The sequence below is a fragment of the Rhineura floridana genome, chromosome 1 (genome assembly GCF_030035675.1).
Source record: "Rhineura floridana isolate rRhiFlo1 chromosome 1, rRhiFlo1.hap2, whole genome shotgun sequence".
NCBI classification, from domain to species: domain Eukaryota; kingdom Metazoa; phylum Chordata; class Lepidosauria; order Squamata; family Rhineuridae; genus Rhineura; species Rhineura floridana.
In genome coordinates, this window is record NC_084480.1 from 309,582,301 (window position 1) to 309,602,312 (window position 20,012).

Sequence of the window (20,012 nt, forward strand, 5' to 3'; positions counted from 1 at the left end):
CTAACACGACGCTCCTTGTAGTTTGCAGAGTGCGGAGAAGTTTGCAATGTCCCGAGGGAAGTTTGGGAAGGAAAGGAGATGCCGTTTCTCATTTGCATTGAGTCCGTAATGTTATTCGGTGCATTAAAATTACCTGTTGCGTAAAGTATCGAGGCTGGCACAATAAGGCTGCAATACTAACAATTTCTCTAGTCAGAAGTAAACTTGGGCCTTATTCCCAAGGTGAGTGGGTTTAGGACTGCAGCCGGTCAACAGTCCCCGCAATACCTCCGTTAAAAACACAAAAATGGGATAGAAGATCAAGACCACTTTTAACTACAAATTTTGTTTTTCGTCTTTAGATATGGTCATGGGTAATTTAAAAAATCCTTCGTATCTCATAAGGTGCTGGCCCTCCTTTCTAAACAAAGCGAAACCGGGGATACATTCAAATGAAAAGTGATGGGGGGGAGCGAGAAACCTAACAATGGAGATTTGAAGTGGATCAGCTGAGAGCCCCATTAACGCAGCACAACTTGGAGTGTGTCTATAGTAGGGATAGATGAAAATTTTGAATCAGTTTGCATTTCAAGCCAATCGATCAAATTCGCACTTTCTGAAACAATATGACAACCGAAACACAGCCATCCTTTGGAATGTGCACTTACCCAAATTTTGTGATGCAGTTCACAATAATGCATTTGTTATGGGAAATTATTAATTAATTAATTATATTAATTAATATATGAGTGAAAATATTATGCAAAAATGCATGAAATGGCTTGCAAGATGTGTACATGAGTTAAAACTGCCTACAAAAATGTATTTATTTGGAGCAATTTACACTAAAATTCAGAGAATTTTCATGAGGATTTTTTAAAAATAAAAATCACAAATTGCTGCAGAAATGTGGAGAACTGAATTTAAGATTGGGGAAATGAGAAACAGAAAACTGAAATTGACAGCTCTGCCCTGCTGTCAGGTCACTAACTCTAATTTACCTTCAGCAACTGTAATGTAGGATGCTGTTATTCAGGGCCCCTACAGACAACCCTTCTCCTCTAAAATAGATATTCTCTGTGGCGGCCACTAAGTTGTGGAACTCCCACCGCACTGAGGTGTGCCTGGCAACTTCACTGTACAGTTTTAGCCAAATGCTGAGGACACACCTCTTTACCCTGGCCTTTGACACCTGAGACAGTTATATTTTATGACCCACCCTATTTTGACATTTTAAGTTGCTTTAAATTGTTTTTAACACTGTATTTTGAAATGGTTGTAACCTGCATTAGGCCAGGTAATAAATATTGATGTTGAAGATAATAATAATACTATAGGTGCAGGCGAATAACAGACCAAGAGTCGTGTGTTGTTTGAAACAGGCCACAAATTTATTGTTTACAGCAGATAAGCAGTGTTGGCATGGCACTGACAGCCTCTTAGCACACTTGTTGAGGATAACCCCTTGGGATCTGATCAGTGCAAGAGGACCCAGTGCGGTGCAAGCCAAGCATCTGGAGTCCACCTGGCAACCGAAGATACGTAGCCTTAGATCTGGCCTACCCAAGCTCGGGCCAGGCTCTGAGAACCCACTGTCCCTGAATGCTCTATGGGGCTCCACTCCTATGTTAGGAATCCTGTCCATTGCCATTTCTGCAAAGTTGTGACAGAATTAAAACCAAGGCCTAACAAAATTTAGCAATCCACTGAAAGAAAAGTAAAATACCTCCCAATTGAGGGACAATTGTGATTGGGAGTAAACTTCCTTTCTGGACGCATCAATCCTTCGACCACATAAAGCCTCAGTGGGAGCTCCTAAATATAGGGTGTGTGGGTGGGTTGGACAAGCTTGGAGAGGAAATCAAAAGAGGCCAAGATGGCACGCAGCAAGGGCCTTTATCAGGCTAGAGCTCTGCCCCCCCCTCAGTGAGGTCCTGTGGGGTTTCATGAGAGCAATTGTCCGGCAGGAGCTAGCCTCTCCCTTGTTATGAGTCAGCCATGCAACCCGAAAATCCATTTGTGGCATGCAAGTAGCTCTGGAACTCCATTTATTGAGCATTTGTCCTAATTTGCTCACACAAAAGTTTACACGGAGATTAGATTATATCCTGTCTGGATTGAGCATTTGTTCTGATTCGTTTAACAGGGCAGTTACATTCCCTGGAAAGGAGCCAACTTTTTGTTCTGATGGGCTTTAAAGGGAGAGAAGGCAAAGGGTGGCTATACAGCCTGCACACCCACATGGTGGATTGGATGGCTAGTCTTTCTTTCAGACTTGGGCCACATTCACACCATACATTTGTTCCACAATTGTTCCATTTTAAACAGTCATGACTTCCCCCAAAGAATCCTGGGAACTGTAGTTTGTGAAGGGGGCTGAGAGTTGTTAGGAGGCACCTGCTCCTCTCACAGAGCTAAAATGTCTAGAGTAGTTTAACAGTCAATCTCTCTTCCCAGAGAATTCTGGGAACTGTAGCTCTGTGAGAGGAGTAAGGGTCTCCTAACAACTCTCAGCACCCTTTGCAAACTACCCTTTCCGGGATTTTTTGGGTAAGCCATGAGTGTTTAAAGTAGAATAATAGTGGACTAAATGAATGGTGTGAATGTGGCCTTGATTATGAAACCACTCTCCCAAGTCTGAAACTGGCAAGTGGCAACCGTAAGGTTTGTCTTCATTTCCATATATTCCCCCCCCCCCAGAGCTTGGAAAAGTTACTTTTTTTGAACTACAACTCCCATCAGCCCGATCCAGTGAGCATGCTGGCTGGGGCTGATGGGAGTTGTAGTTCAAAAAAGTAACTTTTCCAAGCTCTGCCCCCCCCCCCAATTTCGCTTCTGTATGGCCATAAAGAGAAATGTATGTGAGAGTCAGGTCATGTGGGATCTGGCCTTTGCTTGGATCTCATGTTTGTTTTGATAATGTACAATGTTGGTGGGTTAAGAAGATCAGTTGTTAGATATACCAGGCTGCCCCCCATGCCTTACAACTCAAGCACATGCACAGCTATTTCTTCTTCTTCTTCCCTCATAAATTATGCACAGTTTCTGATTTTCTCGTCCAGGTTCCCTCACTCAAATCAAAGGCATGCAAATGCTGTCCCTCTTTTGTTGTTTGTAAAGACTGCAGGGCTTGCATTCATTAATAACAAAAATAAACAAGTACGTCTACATGTGCAAAACAAAGCTTTTCCTAGATGGGCAGGCTGTGCTGTCTGCACAATGTTATGTGATGGCTGGATTGTGAAAGGTCTCCATTAGCTCCATTGCTAGCTAGTTAAGGAGACAGCCAATGATTAACGAGAACAATTGATTTTGCCTGACGCAAGGAGGCCTACTACACCACTTGGCTAGCTAGCCAGATCAAATGCACAATTTCCCTCGAATTCAAAGAGGCAAAAGGTGCGATTCTCAGAGGAAAATATGATCTTGGTATTGCTTGCATGAGGTGGTGGAAAGAAACCGTGCAAGAAGCAGCCTGGTGAGCTCTGAGGTTGTTGAACTCTGGAACTTGCCATAATTTTCTCCCATCCATTCATCCAAAGTTTTACCTTGTGTTTTGATTCCAAAGACTTTGCAAAGCAGCTCACAACAATAAAACAATAGTGCTTAAAATAGACCAAAATATGACTGGAAGATTCTGAAGCAGGGGTGGAAAACCTTTTTCAGCTTGAGGGATACATTCCCTTTTTGGCAATCTTCCATGGGCCACTTGCCAATGGTGGACAGGGCCACAGGCAAAAGCAGGCAGAGCAGCGAGTGTAAATTTCACCTTCTGTGCCAGGCATCACCAACACAGCACCCATTCGCAGCATGGCACCCACAAAGGCCTTCATTGGTGCCCCCAGAAAGGGGTCCCAGACTCTTGAGTTTAATTTTTCAAAAAGTAAGTCTCTAGCCCTCCTAGAAAGAAAATTATGAAGTAAAATGTGCAGGCACACTTCTAAGTGATTTCTCTGAAATGAGTTGGTTGCTCCTGCCTGCCAGTGGTTTTAGCCAATGAGTAAAGTCAGAACAATCTAGCAACCAGAATGCATCTTTCCTGCTGTGGGTTCATCTGCGATCAGGTACTCCCTAAAAGTAGGGTCGTCAGATCAGAAGCATGTACACACGCGCATACACACACACATACATATAGAGCAGCCTTTCCCAACCAGTGTGCCTCCGGATGTTGTTGGACCGCAACTCCCATCAGCCTCAGCCAGCATTGCCAATAGTCAGGAAAGATGGGAATTGTGGTCCAACAACATCTGGAGGCACACTGGTTGGGAAAGGCTGATATAGAGCAACAGAGTGCAGAAATAACTTGTCTATTAACACTGGTAGTTGAAAGAATAAAGAAACTTGTTTAATACTACAAAGAGGTAAACTCATACATTCGGAAGCAGGCATGGAGCCTACGTTCAAGGAGCCATTACTAACTAACTGAAAACAAAGACAGGAAGAGAAGGGAAGAGCAAAGCTTGCAAAAGCAACCAGCACTTCAGAGGAGGAATCAGCAGAGAGAAGAATAGATGGCCTTTCTGTCTATTGCCTACTGTTGGTTCACATCACTTGTAAACGTGTTGGTGCTTTCCTCCTAACAATTGGAAACCCTGCTCCTCAAGCTTTCAACATCAGAGCCCAGGCAGAAAGAGGGTCTGTTTGGTAGTGGAACACTCTGTTTAGTGCTGCTTGAACCAGTTTAAGACTTTTCTACTTAGCCAAGCTTTTAATGATAAAGTAACTGGCTTCAGGGTTTTTTAGCTACTCTCTATTTTAGAATCTGTTGGGTTCTTGCTGCTATACTGCAGTTTTACTGATTTTGGGGGGGGGCAGTGGATTTGTATTGCACTTCTTGGTTGTTATTGTAAGCCAGCTTGGAAGTTTTAATTGGCTTAATTAATAAAATTTAATATTATTAATTATAATAGTAATTAATTTTAAATATAAAATGCTCAGAGGCACATGTTACCAAATTCTTCCAAGCTACACAGGAAGTGGATTGGACTGTGGAAGACCAACCAAATTGTGTTTGCATTTTGACAAATTTGTAGGGCAGTACAATATCTCAGAGAGGAGGTCAGATCTCCTGCTCCCCTGGTGCATTCACTGTAGCTGCCCAATTTCCCTGCTTTTTAAAGTTTGATAGAAATATCTGTGGGCTATAGGTATGTTCTTAAACCGCAAGGTTTTTTGCCTATTAGTGAATTAGTACACATAGACTGCAGCTTAGGGTATAAGACGGAGTGGCTTCAGACCACCTATTTTGTATGTTCAAGGCAGAAGTGAGGATTGAATGATAGAGTTCCTGCTTACCCTCTGCTCTATGCCAGTTCTCATCCTGAAAGATCTCTATTATACTGGCTGCATCTAGGACTGGGAGAAACTGTCAATTTTGGTTTCTCTTGGTTTCTCATTTTTCCCCACAATTGTCCACATTTCCACCCCATGGGAAACATAGGAAGCTGCCCTTTGCTGACTAAGGCAATTGGTCCATCTAGCTCAGTATTGTTGACACTGATTTGAAGCAGCTCTCCAGGGCTTCAGATGGGGAACATTCCCAGCCCTACCTGAAGATGCCAAGAATTGAACCTAGGACTTTTTGCATGCAAAGCAGATACTCTTCCACTGCGCTGCAGCCCTTCCCACAGTTTGGAATTTTTTCATGAAAAGTCAACAGCATTTTAGTGGAATTTCCCCCCTAATATACATATTTTTGTATGCAATTTTGCCTAATATACACATTTTTGCAAAGCAATTTTCCCAAATGTAATTCTTTTTTGTATGTCAATTTCACTTATACATGCATTTTTATACATACCTTGCACTAGGATATGCATTTTCATTGTATTTTTAAACTTTTTTTTTCATTACTTGGCTTTCTTTCTTTTTTTTACAATAATTTTTATTCAAATTTTCATAAAACAAACAAAACAAAATCATAAAACATTCAAAGACAAAAAACAAAACAAAACAAAAATGATTAAACAAAAAAATAAAATGTTGACTTCCCATTTGTCACAGATCAAATCAGTTATAGGTCTACAATATATAACAATCCTGTCTCTTAAATTATATGATAAAATCACTTTCCTCCAGTAGTTATCTTAATTAATCATCAAATCTCATAAACATTACTTTATTCTTTCCACAAAAAGTCAGAGAGGTTTCAATTCTTTAAGAAATATATCTATCAATTTTTCTCCAAATAAACATGTCGATTAATCCATCTCGTTAATAATAATAATAATCTTATTGTCATAACCATAGTCCAAATAAACATATCGATTAATCCATCTCATCAAAATCTGTTAGGTCCAATAATTTCAGTAGCCATTATTCCATTATCCATATTAATTCCATCTTCCATCTTCAATAGTCCTCTTGTCCAGTAATTTCAGTGTCCAATCTTCCATTATCAGTATTCCATAATAATCTTGCTGTCATAGCCATAGTCATATAATAAGAGTCTGATGGGAATTTCCTCTATCCCAAATATTTTCTTGCCATCGATTCTGAATAAGTTGCTGAAATATTGTTGTAAAGTCATATCTGTGTTCTTCTTTTTTACAAAATGCACTGGCTCATCTCTTGAGAGTTTTTCCATTGTCACATGGCTGCAGTTAATTCCATAGATTTTCTCTATATCAAGCTCCATCACGTCATTCCAGTCCAGATTATCCAAGCCATTGATAACTTTATCTCTAATATCTTCATTAATTTCTTCAGAGATAACGTTAAATTCCAAACAGTAGATTTTATTTCTAATATCCATAAACTCCAGATCTTTTTCCAATTCCAGATTTGTTCCAATCTCCAGGGCTTGTATCTTCCCTTTATTTTTTCTTTTCTCATCTCTGATCTCATTCTCCTCTCTCACAGGATCCCCTATTTCTTTAAGCTCCTGCGTCATTTTGCTCAGTTCAATTTTCAGCTCCTTACTGCCCTGTCGCAGGGTTTGTTTCGTTATCTCAATCTCATCCATTATTTTCTGAAACATAATTACTTCCAGATTCTCAGCCACTTTCTTGATTGCCATTTTTAAAACCACGAAAACAAAACAAAACAAAAATAAAGAAGAACCACTTCTTATTTCAGCAACAATTGGGTTAATATTCCAGGCTTGATGACATCACAGTATAAACAGAGCAGCCTGCCTTATCTCTCTATGTTCAAGAACACAAAACAAATTTAGTTCTCAGCATCAAAACAGTTAGTGGCGTCGTGAAGAAGCAGATTCGTCAAAATAAAATAGACCAAAAAGAGAATAGTCCCAGACAATATAATGTTCCTCGGAATAGAAATCCCTCTTCTGTTTATATCTTTAGAATGCACTTCCAGGACAGCTTTTTGCAATAGAAACAGAGATAAGCTGTTAATTTCGTGAATAACAGAGAAGAGTTATAGCTCACCCAGAAGTTCTTTAAAGCTGATTCATTTGACAAATCTCTTTTTGCTGCAACAATTTAAACCAAGTAAAAAAAAGAATAGAAAGAAGGGTGCTTGCCTGTTAGTCCGTTTTCTCTTTGAAGAAAAGATAAACGTGTTCCATTAATCAGATAGAGCTTGTTCGGAAGTCCGTCCGGCATTGCTGGCTGGACCTTTTCTCATAAATTAATGAAATCCAGTCCTCCCAACAAAAACAGGCTTTTGAGGTTGATCTCTACGTTTCTCCCTGCCCGGGAGAAATTTCATCAGTCAAAAAAAAAAAAATGTTCTGACTGATTTATATCTGAATAAACTTCTTCTGAGGCGGGAGCCCGTCTCAAAAGCAGGCACAAGCGAAGTCACCCTTCCCGGAAGTCTCATTACTTGGCTTTCTTGACTGGAGAACTGCATTGCTAAATTTGGAGACATGCAAATTTCAAAGGATGGCTGTGTTTCGGTCCATGTATTGTTTTAGAAAATGTGGTTTATTTATTTATTTATTATATGATTTATATCCCACGCTTCCTCCCAGCAGGAGCCCAGATTCACCTATACATGCAAACTGAACTGCATTTCTCCCCCATCCCTAGCTACAACTAAGTCTCCAGAGGCAATGCTGTGAGAACACAATGCTGGACTAGAAGGATCACTGGCCTGATTCAGCATGGCTCTTATGTTATTTAGCTTTCTAAATAACCTATTTAGAAAGACCTATTTATTGATAATCCATCCTGATTTGCTTACACAAACCTTACGCAGAGGTTAGACTATGTCTGGTCTTTATTGAGCATTCATTCTGATTTGTTTGTAGAGGTTATACAACAATGAGCATTCATCCTGCCTTCATCCTCATATGCTTGTGGGGTATTTATACATCCTCCTGTTATTCATTCGTTCCATGCTTCTCAATGCATTTCCCCATCACTTTCCTAACAAAAGTCCCTTGTTTATTAAGTGGACTTGTTTTGCTAGGGCACTTAATTGTGCAAATCTGAATTTCAAGTATGTGCTTGGATCTCTCCCTCAAAATACTGGTGATCTGGAGGCCACTTTGGCCAATTTCATACTAGACACACTTGTTACAAAAGGAAAAAACCATGCTTCAGAAAGATGCACTCTCTTCACAAGAAGATCTGAGCTCATGGAGGAAAGGTTACAGAAGTTATAAAACTGGTACTTAAATTGTATATTTGGTTTGATAGGCCAGGAAAAAAAATATCAAAATTAAAACTGTTAGATAAAAACATCTACCATTTTCAAGTAAGAAAAATAGGACTCTTGGACCATTGATGTTACACTAAAAGTGAGAATGAGTGCAAAGATTTTCTTTGTTCCCTTTCTGTCATTTTTGTGCAACTCTGTTACTAAAGTGTTCTGTTCATGTGGTTTAGAGATAACCATCCATCAGCATGGCCATTAGGAAATTCAATTTTTATAACCAGGATTTAAAAAAAAAATGCACTGCTCACACTCCTCTCTTTTTCGCAAAGTATGCTTTATTCATATTTAAAAAATTAGTATATAATTTTTTCTCACATATTTGAGAAAATCTCATATATTTATGAGGAGCCACTGGGGCTAGAGCTTTGAATGCCCGGCTATTTGGGCTACTGCCCAAATGGAATAGCCTGATGGGACTATATGTCATCTGTCCTGAAAGCACTGCACTGCTTTCACTGGCTGCCAATGAGCTACTAGGCCCAATTCATAGAATCATAGAGTTGGAAGGGGCCTATAAGGCCATCAAGTCCAACTCCCTGCTCAATGCAGGAATCCAACTTAAAGCATCCTTGACAGGTGGCTGTCCTGCTGCCTCTTGAATGCCTCCAGTGTTTGAGAGCCCACCATCTCAGTAGGCAATTGGTTCCTCTAACAGCCTTTCCCAACCAGTGTGCCTCCAGGTGTTGTTGGACCACAACTCCCATCTTCCTGACCATTGGCAATGCTGGCTGAGGCTGATGGGAGTTGTGGTCCAACAACACCTGGAGGCACACTGGTTGGGAAAGGCTGCTCTAACAGTTAGGAAGTTTTTCCTGATGTTCAGCTGAAATCTGCCTTCCTGCAACTTGAGCCCATGATTCTGTGACCTGCACTCTGGGGTGATCAAGAAGAGATCTTGGACCTCCTCTGTTTGACAACCTTACTAGTTCTTGAAGAGAGTTATATCTCGCCTCAGTCTTCTCTTCTCAAGGCTAAATATGTCCAGTTCTTTCAGTCTCTCCTCATAGGGGTTTGTTTCCAGTCCCGATCATCCTTGTTGCCCTCCTCTGAACTGTTTAAGTTTGTCAGGGTGTTAGCGCTAGCATACAAAGATTAAAACAGTTTAGGACTCTAAAAGAATGCCTCCATCAGTGTCAACCATCTGAAGCCCTGTTATTGGCAAAGGAGGTCCAGTGGGTGGTGCCGCCATTGGGTGCTGCCTGGTTGGGCTCTGACCCATGGCAGGGCCTTTTCAGTTGCAGTTCCCCATCTGTAGAATCCCCTCCCTAATGTGGTGTGACTATCTCCCTCGTTATTAAAATCCAGGAGGAATTTTAAAACATTCCTGTTCACCCAGCCAGCTGATGGCTGAAAGATACCGTTTCCGGCAACCTTGAAATTATTAGCTGTGAGGATATGTGACTATTTTTGAAATGTTTTCAGAAGTTTTTCATTGTTTTAAGATGTTCTTAACTATTTTGAAAGTGTTTTAAATACACATTTATTTTTAATTGTATTGTTTTACTACTTTGTTATCTGCAGCCCTGGGCTCCTTTCGGAGGATGGGCAAGGTAGAATTTTAATTAATAATAACAACAGTCACCATCTGTAGCTGGAGGGTTGGCGAGTTTTGTGATGTGATATGCCTTTAAGCTTCAGGGTGACCCTGCCTCCTAAGGTAGCTGATTGGCTACTCCTGACCTGGAAGGCTATAAAAGCTTGGGACTATGCCTAGAGAACAGCCGTCTTTACTGCCGGAGGCCCAGAACTGACAATATTGCACAGGGTTCTGCCACTCATTCAGCCAGCTTTGGCTGAATGTGGGCCTACTAATGGGCCTCATTTTGTTATCTTGTCACCCTAATCTCCCAGCTGTATCTTGTATATTGATTGTGATTGGGTGTGTCTGGGTAGGCAGATAGCAGAGAGTTGCAAAGATGGTGCCCAAATTTCAGTGGTGCTGGTGGACAAGGGAAGGTATAGTTGGAGCACAGGGGTTGACTACCATCTGGTGATATTTGGTCCCTATCCCCCACCTCAGCTCTCTCACTCCTTCGGAAGTTACTGGTAGCTTATCTGCTGAGTCTTCTGGTATGGTGCTGCTGTTTTGGGGTCAGTCCATAATAAGACCACGCTCATCCATGACTTGATAATCGATGAAGGGGTTGACTGGACATGTATCAGCGAGACTTGGATGGGTGATTTGGGTGGGCCCAACCTAAGTCAGCTATGCTCATCTGGGTCTTGATACAGCACCAGGCTAGACTAGGGAGTCAAAGGGGTGATGTTGCTATTGTCCATAGAAGCACCATCTCCTTCACTAGGAAACCCATCTTGGGATGGGTTTAGAGCAGCGTTACCCAACCTTTTTTGACCCAATGCCCCTTTGCAAAATCTTTTTGTGCCCAACGCCCCACTCAGATTAAGTATATGCCAATGCTTCCTATTATACTTAATATACTTAACAACAAACTCGTTCAGTTTACCAGCATTGTTTCGTTAAACAAGTTCATTTAAACATCACAGAAACAACCGGTAGCGAGTGTGTCCCATTCCTGAAGAAAACCAGCAAATAACTGTCTGCGTCACCCGTTTGCACACGGCACTCATCCGTTGGAAGAATGCGCCCTCCACCAGTACACCCAGCTTATCAAACACTCTCTCGTGATTGGTTCCAACATCCCTGAAGACAACATCGGAACATTACCTAGTGCGGGGGCGTGGCTAATATCCCCATTCCTTGATATGACACTGGCCGCTATTCAGAATTTCTTTACTAAAGAGCACACACTATTTATAGTGTTATTTCCATGAATTGAGACTATTAAGTACATTCTAACTGCGGACAAAACAGTTTAAAAATTAATGATTTGTGTATTAAATAAAATTAAACTTAAATGCTTCAACTGTCGCATCAGACCGCCAAATGTCAACGCCCCCCTAATGAACCCAAATGCCCCCAAAGCTACCACCCACGTTGGGAATAGCTGGTTTAGAGGGTCTACACCTGGTGCTGGGCCAGAGAGACAGATTGGGGATGCTTTCCCGCCCTTTAGGCATGCACCAATTTTTTTTGCCTGATGAAAATTGTACTGCTATTCCGGCGTAAACATGGGTAGCAGCATTCCCTTCCTCCTTTTCCCACCCCACCCTGTCTCCACAAACTAATTCAGAGTGAATTTTGGGGGAACTATAGTGTGTATGTGTGTAATGGGTGAGGGATGAAAACAAGGCACTCTTCATTGCAGCAGTGTGAAAGCCATTTGCGCGAAAAACTGGTGTATCGGCGGGAAAAAGCCACAGTTCCTTAATGCAATAGATACTGCAGTGTGAAAGGAATTTTAGGAATTGGGACAGATGCACTAGCATTTTAATCCGTTAATCTAACACAATAAGCCCCATGTCTGAAAGCAGCCTCAGTGGCTTGAAGTGTCATTTATCAGCTGCACCTGGGAAGACAACTATGGCCATTCCTGGACCGGGAGAGCTTGATCAGAGTAGTTCAGGCACTGGCAACTTCAAGACTGGATTACGGCAATGCACTCTTTGTGGGGCTTCCCTTGCACTTGACCTGGAAACTGCAATTAGTGCAGAATGCTGCAGCCAGATTGCTGATGGGGGTGAGACCACATCAGCATATCATACCTCTGCTCAGAGGTCTGCACTGGTTGCCAATTTATTATTGGGCCAAGTTCAAGGTGTTACTAGTAGTATATAAAGCCCTTAACATCTTGGGGCCAGTTTACTTGCGAGGCCACCTTACACCATATGTGCACACTTAGCTTTGCAGAACAGGCACTGTTAAAGGTGCCACATAGTACTTGTTCTGCACTTGTAGGAAATTATTCTTTTGGGTAGCAGCACCTACTCTTTCGAACTCCCTGCCTATTCACATCAGGCAGGTGTCTTTGCTGAAGTCCTTTCAGTGCCCACTTAAAACTTTTCTGTTTAGGCAAGCCTTTCCAGACACATAAGTGTTAATCTGTTTTAATATTTTTACTTAGCAGCTGTTTTAATTGTTTTAAATATGTTTTAATTACTTGTTTCTAACATTTTTTTGATAATTTTAATGTTTTTTGTAAACCGCTTAGAGGTCTTTATATTCAAGCAGTATATAATTTTTGTTCAATAAATACAAATAAATAAATGTGTGTGCTTGTTTCATTTACACATCACATTAAGGACATAAGAAGAGCCTGCTGGATCAGGCCAATGGCCATTTTAGTCCAGTATCCTGGTCTCATAACATGGCCAACCAGATGCTTGTGGGAAACTTCAGAGCACAAACCTCCACGTTCTCAGCATCCTTGCAAAATTACAGTTCCCAGATTATTTGGGGGGAGGGGGTCAGCAGCAGCAGAGCTATGTTGGTGAAATTGGTATAACATTTCTAAGGTAGATATAGTTGGAGGGTGTGCACAAGCACGCCCAGGCACCAATCCACTGCACTACATAATGACAGCTGTCCACAATGGATCCCTCTCTGTATTCTATACCTTCCAGCCAGAAGACAAATGGGGAGGTGTATTTATAATTGTGCCATAGAAACTCAGCCCGGCAGAATGGGCCCTGTGGTTTGTATCCAACAATGCCACTGCAGTGCACTTCCGGAACGACTGCCACGCTCATGCAATGGACCTTCTCCTCCCTCTCTTCTCCTGCATGCCCTCCGCACCACCTCCCTCCAAAAATCTGCTACGGAGAGTTGGGGGGAAACCAAGAGCAGATTGGAAGAGTGCACAATGGAAGGAGAGGGAGGGGAAGTTCCACTGCATGAGCACGAGCAGAAGTTGTTCCATAACCACGCTGCACAGTGACTTCATTGGATCAAACCCTTGGGTTGCTTGGCAAAATGTTGTTGACAGTGAGGGTTGCTTCTAAGCAAAATGGTGCCCCTGGCAAGGGTCATCTTTAGCTCACTGTCCATTGGCTCAGCTTTTGATTACCTTGTTTCTACTGTATTTGCAGCCCATTTTGTGACTTCTGTCCATGATTTACACGAATGACTCACCCTGTTATAGGCATGTGTCCTGAGCTGCTTGCACAAAGGTTATGCGGATGTTACAATATGTCTGGTCATTATTGAGCATTCATTCTGATTTGTTTGCAGGGAGATTACATGACAATGAGCTTTCCTCCTGATTTGTGTGCACTGTGTTTACATGCCTTCCCATCAATCATCCATTCGTCATACACTTTTAAGGGCATTTCCCCATCACTTTTCTAGCCGCCCTGGGCTCCTACTGGGAGGAAGGGCAAGCGATAGTACCCTCTTCTGTTCTCCCCCCTCCCCCACCCTTGAATAGAACAACAACCTAGTATTATGAGCTTTGGGGATAGATTCATCAGATTTGCCACTGGGCTGTGCTATAACTCTACATATCCAGCACCCTTATTTCTCAAAGATCCACTTGTAGTGCATTATTCAGGAGAATGAAGATGACTAGAGCAGGCACAAGTTGTGCAGTATCATAAGAAAACACTCAATAATGAATGCCAGGGTTTGGTCTCTGAGTTGGCAACGCTATCCTCCTTTCCCAGGAAGTTTGAAAACACACCCAGTTATATGCTCCAAAGGCTCTCTACAGAGAGAAATGCTACACAAATGAGGATTTATTCAAAGCTCACTCACAGGTTGACTTTAGTTTTTGTCTGCAGTGTATCATTCAGGAGACCTGTTTAAGACCACCAAAGTTCAGTCGCCCTGGATTCCTTTTGGGAGAAAGGATGGGATATAAATTTAATAAATAAATAATAAATATTGGGTCCTGAGGCGAGGTACCTGTTAGAGTGTGAGCTGTGTGCTCAGATTCCAAATACTGGATGTGTGTTCTGGAGAGACAGGCTATTGATGAAAAGTGCTTCTCTTCTTTTGTGCCAAGAGACCTTTGCCTGCAGTTACCAAAGTTCCCTCTTGTGAGCTCTACATGTGCATAGCATGGGGCACAGAGAGATCATCACTCCATGCTGCATGCATACTCTTATCAACTGAGTTTTGGACTTCCTGTGTGGGGCAGGTTTATATACTATTGTTTGCTGTGATTGGGTGCTGAGTTAAACCATTGCCTTTGCCAGGGTTGTGGGATCATGTGGGCCTCTGGAAGCTGTTGCACTACAAGTCCTATAATCCCTGACTGGGCTGATGGCAGTTGGAGTCTAATAACATGGGGGGACACAGGTCCCTATCCCTGGCCAATGCTCTGGCACAGCTTCATGGATGGAGCAGTTATCAATGTGGAGACAGGAGACAGCTCCTTGAAAGTTCAGACTAAAACCCAGAGCAGATTCCTCTGCCCCACTGACATGGAGCCGCCAGCCACCACTGGACAGGAGGGACACTGGAGTATTCCACCAGTGTTATCTGTTACAGGGGTGGCCTAGCTCAGATTCTGGCAGCATAGCAGAGCTTCTCCTGACTCCTATAGTTCAGGGCTGGGGAACTGCATCCAGCGAGTGGAGCAGATCCTTATATCCCCAGCCTCCAATGGAGCAAATTTGACAGGGGGGTGGGGGGCCAGCCAACTGTCAATCACGTCATGCCAGGTGTCCTGCACTGTGCACAGAAGCCCCAACGAGCAGCTGACTGTTGGCACTTGAGAAGTGCTACACGCAGGGCTTTGTAGAGAGTTCTGCATGTGCCCCCAGCAGTCAGCAGTTCCTGCAAACCCCCTTTGGCTCAGTCTCATCTTTATATGCCTCTGAAAGTAGTAGCTTGGCCAAAACAACCTCACAAACCAAATGGGGAGGTCTGGAGGATTCCCCCGCCCCATGCAATAACTTCTCAGCTGGAACAACTCAAGCATAAGATTGCTCTCGAAATGAGTTTCAATTTTGCTGAAGGCTTGAAGTGTAGCTGTGAGCAAAACTAAGGCAGAGCCTTCTGAATAATCCTTACATGAGTGCCTGAAATGATTTGTCTTTATTTGTGTGAACACAGTTTTAGAAATGGATAAGATATTATATTTATATGAAATAATCAGCATCTATAAAAATGCCATCCTTTTCATTCATGGTTGTTAATCCCCCCCCTTTTAAGCGACTGATGCTATTTGATTTACCTGTTGCTTTTATATTTCTTTGCATGTTGGCTGCCTGCCAGTTTTTAAAATAGATAGCATTTGATATATTAGAGGCTTTTAAATTAATTACTTGGATGTTTCTTAACAAGCTTACGCACTGTAATACATGCATAAAGGACGCTGTGTTCCAAACAGCTTAGGAAGACAGCCAGTGACAAGCGTGGATGTCATGGGCTTGGTAAAGAACTACAAGAACTCACTCGTCCTTCTCAGAACTGCTCTAGGTTGCCAGGTCAGAAGCATCCCAAACTCTTGAGATTTCAGAGGCAGGGCCTAGTGATGTCATGGGGTGGGCCCTAGTGATGTCATTACTCATGATACATTAAGCACCAACAACAGTTGCTTGGAGCATACCACTCAAACAAAAAAAAATCTCTGATTGGAAATTAAGATAAAAGTTTTACCTAAATGAGGCTGTTTCCAGGTCCAACTGAAATGATGGGATTATTCCTTCTCACCTGTTTAGGGAGCCTGGGTAGGGAACATTTAATCTAGTCCAACCCCCTGCTCACAGCAGGAAATCCACAGCTAGAGCATCTCCCGCAGATAGCCGTCCAGCCTCTGCTTGAAGACATCCAGTGAAGGGGATCCCACCACCTCCCTAGGCAGTCGGTTCCATTGCCAAACCACCCTTACTGTCAAGAAGTTCATTCTAATGTCCAATCTGAATCTACGCTCCTGCAACTTGAAACCATTAGACCTAGTTCTACCCTCTGGGGCAGCAGAGAACAAATCTGTACCCTCCTCTATGTGACAGCCCTTCAGGTACTTGAAGAGTGCAATCATGTCACCCCTCAGCCTTCTCTTCACCAGACTGAACATGCCAAGTTCCTTCAACCTTGCCTCATAAGACTTGTTCTCCATACCGGCTATCATCCTCGTCGCCCTCTTCTGGACCCGCTCTAACTTGTCTATATCTTTCTTAAAATGAGGCACCCAGAACTGAACGCAGGATTCCGGATGAGGCCTGAGTAATGCAGAATATAGTGGGACTATTACTTCCCTTCACCTGGAAACTATAGCTCTGTTTATGCAGCCCAAAACAGTGTTTGCCTTTTTTGCCGCAGCATCACACTGCTGGTTCATGTTCAACTTGCGATCCACTACAATTCCAAGGTCCTTCTCACACGCACTACTGCTAAGCCGGGTGTTTCCCATCCTGTACCCGTGCATTTTGTTTTTGTGGCCTAAATGCAGAATCTTGCATTTGTCTTTATTGAATTTCATTTTATTAATTTCAGCCCAATTTACTAGTCTATCCAGGTCCCTTTGGATTTTATTCCTGTCTTCCATTGTGTTAGCTATCCCTCCCAGTTTCGTTTCATCCGCAAACTTCATAAGGCTTCCCTCCACCCCATCATCTAAGTCATTGATAAAAATGTTGAAGAGTATCGGCCCCAGGACAGAACCCTGTGGCACTCCACTCGAGACCTCCTTCCAGTCCGAAGCAGAGCCACCGACGACCACTCTTTGAGTACGGTTTTCCAACCAGTTGTGAATCCACCTGACAGTATTTCCATGTAGTCCGCATTTGACCAGTTTGCTAATCAAAAGGTCGTGGGGGACTTTGTCAAACGCTTTGCTGAAATCTAGATAGATGACATCTACAGCATTTCCACCATCTACTAAGCTAGTGACTCGATCAAAAAAAGAGATGAGATTAGTTTGACAGGATTTTTTCTTGACAAACCCATGCTGGCTCCTACTAATCACAGCGTTGTCATCTAGATAGTTGCCAATGAACTCTTTTATTATCTGTTCTAATATCTTTCCCGGTATTGAAGTCAGACTGACCGGCCTGTAATTCCCCGGATCTTCTTTTTTACCCTTTTTAAAGACCGGGACGACGTTTGCCCGTCTCCAATCCTCCGGCACCTCTCCCGTTCTCCAGGATTTCTCAAAGATGATGGCAAGAGGTTCCGAGAGTACATCCGCAAGTTCCTTCAATACTCTGGGATGCAGTTCATCAGGCCCTGGAGATTTGAACTCATTTAGGTTAACTAGGTATTTCCTGACTATCTCCTTATCAATCTTGAACTGCAATCCCGACCCCTTACTGAGATTGCTACCGATGCAAGGTTGCACACTGTTCCCTTTTTGGGAGAAAACGGAGGCAAAATAGGCATTGAGCAGTTCTGCCTTTTCCTTGTTATCTGTCAACATTTTACCATCCTCATTGAGCAGCAGTCCCACCGTTTCCTTGGTCTTTCTCTTGCTTCGAACATATCTGAAAAACCCCTTTTTGTTGTTCTTCGCTTCCCTCGCCAGCCTCAGCTCATTCTGGGTTTTAGCTTTCCTTACGCTATTCCTGCAAGCTCGAGCCGCTCGTCGGTACTCTTCCTTGGTGATGCGTCCTTCCTTCCATTCTTTATACATGCTCTTTTTTATTTTTACCTCCTCCACCAGTCTTCCGTGTAGCCACATTGGCTTTTTCCGATGTCTTCCGTTTTTCTTCCTCTTTGGAATTGTTTGCGATTGCGCTTTTTGTAATACGTTCTTCATGAACTCCCACGCGTCTTGGGCTCCTTTTTTTTTTAGTCTATCTAGCCACGGGATCCTACCCATCATTTCCCTGAGCTTGCTAAAATTGGCTTTCCTGAAATCCAAGGTCCATATTTGACTATATTCTTCTTTGGCTTTCCCCAGAATCACGAATTCCAGCATTATGTGGTCACTTTCCCCCAAGGTACCGACCACTTTAATTCCCGTGACCAATTCGTCCCTGTTAGTTAAGATCAGGTCCAGGATTGCTGATCCCCTTGTTCCTTCTTCTACTTTTTGAAAGAGGAAATCATCAGCAAGGCCCATCAGGAATTTGTTGGAGGTTTTGTGCTTCGCAGAGTTTGTCTCCCAGCAGATATCTGGGTAGTTGAAGTCCCCCATCACTACTACTTCTTGCCTCCTTGAGATTTCAGAGATTTGTTTGAGAAAGGCCTCATCTACCACCTCTTCTTGGCCAGGGGGTCTGCAGTAGACACCTACTACCATGTCGGTTTTATTTGTTTCTCCATTTATTTTTACCCAAATGGTCTCTACCGGACCACTTTGTTCGCTTTCTTGGATTTCCATAGAGATGTATTTGTCTTTGACATATAACGCTACTCCCCCTCCTTTTCTGTTGCTTGTATTATTTCTGTAGAGTTTATATCCTTGAATGGCTATGCTCCAATCATGGGAGTCATCCCACCAAGTCTCTGTTATCCCTATGAAGTCATATTTGCCTTGATGCACTAAGACTTCAAGCTCCCCTTGTTTCTTTCCCAAGCTCCGCGCATTGGTATATAGACACCAGAAGTCTCTTATGTCCTGATTGGATTCCTCCATTAATATACCGTGAGCTTTGCCATGCATCCCTTTCTCTCTCCCAGTGTCTCCTGTACCCTTCAAATCCTTGTGTTTACAACCCGCTGTCTTTGGATCGGTATTTAAGCTATCATCTCCATCCCCCAGAGGCTTTAGTTTAAAGCCCTCTTGATGAGGTTTGCCATACTTCTGCCAAAGAGATTCTTCCCAGTCCTCGTGAGGTGCAGCCCATCTCTTGCCAACAGTACCCCCTCCAAGAAGCTTAGACCATGGTCCCAGAATCCAAACCTCTCCCGTTGACACCATCTGCGTAATTTGTTAAGGGTGGTGGGAACTATAACTGTGAGGGGGAATTACACTTCCCAGGATTCTTTAGGGGAAGTCATGCACTTTAAATGTGAGTTGGATATGCTTTAAACATATTGTGTGGATCTAAACTTTGCCTGCATGTAAATCATTTTAATTAATTTTTAAAATGGAAATCAGCTACAATGTTTACTGGGTGACCATGGGCTACTCACCATCTCTCAGCCTCATCTGCCCCTCAGAGTGAAAACAGAGGGGGACCATGACCACCCCAAGGAAGAAGGGTACACTTAAAATGTAGAGGAAATAATCATGTACAACCGTTGTGTGAAATCAGATACTTATTGGGACATAGTATGAAGAAATATCTACATAAGCAAGACTGTCAAAGATGTTTATTGTTTACACAACCTGTACAGATATTTATAGTGCAATCCTATGCATGTTTACTCAGAAGCAAGCCCCAATGTATTCAGTTGGGCTTACTCAAACAGGAAAGCATGCATAGGACTGCAACCTCAAATGATAAGGAACTTCACTCATCCAACCCAAAATGCAGAAGCATGCCACTTTAAGCTGTTGTGCAACTGTTTCATACTTTTTTATGGTTATTAGATTTTAAATGGATTTATTTCTTATTGTGAGCTGCCTTGGTTTCCAACCCTACCTCACAAGGTTGTTGGAAAAAATCCATATACACACATACTGGAGATGTACAATACATACACCCCATATTAT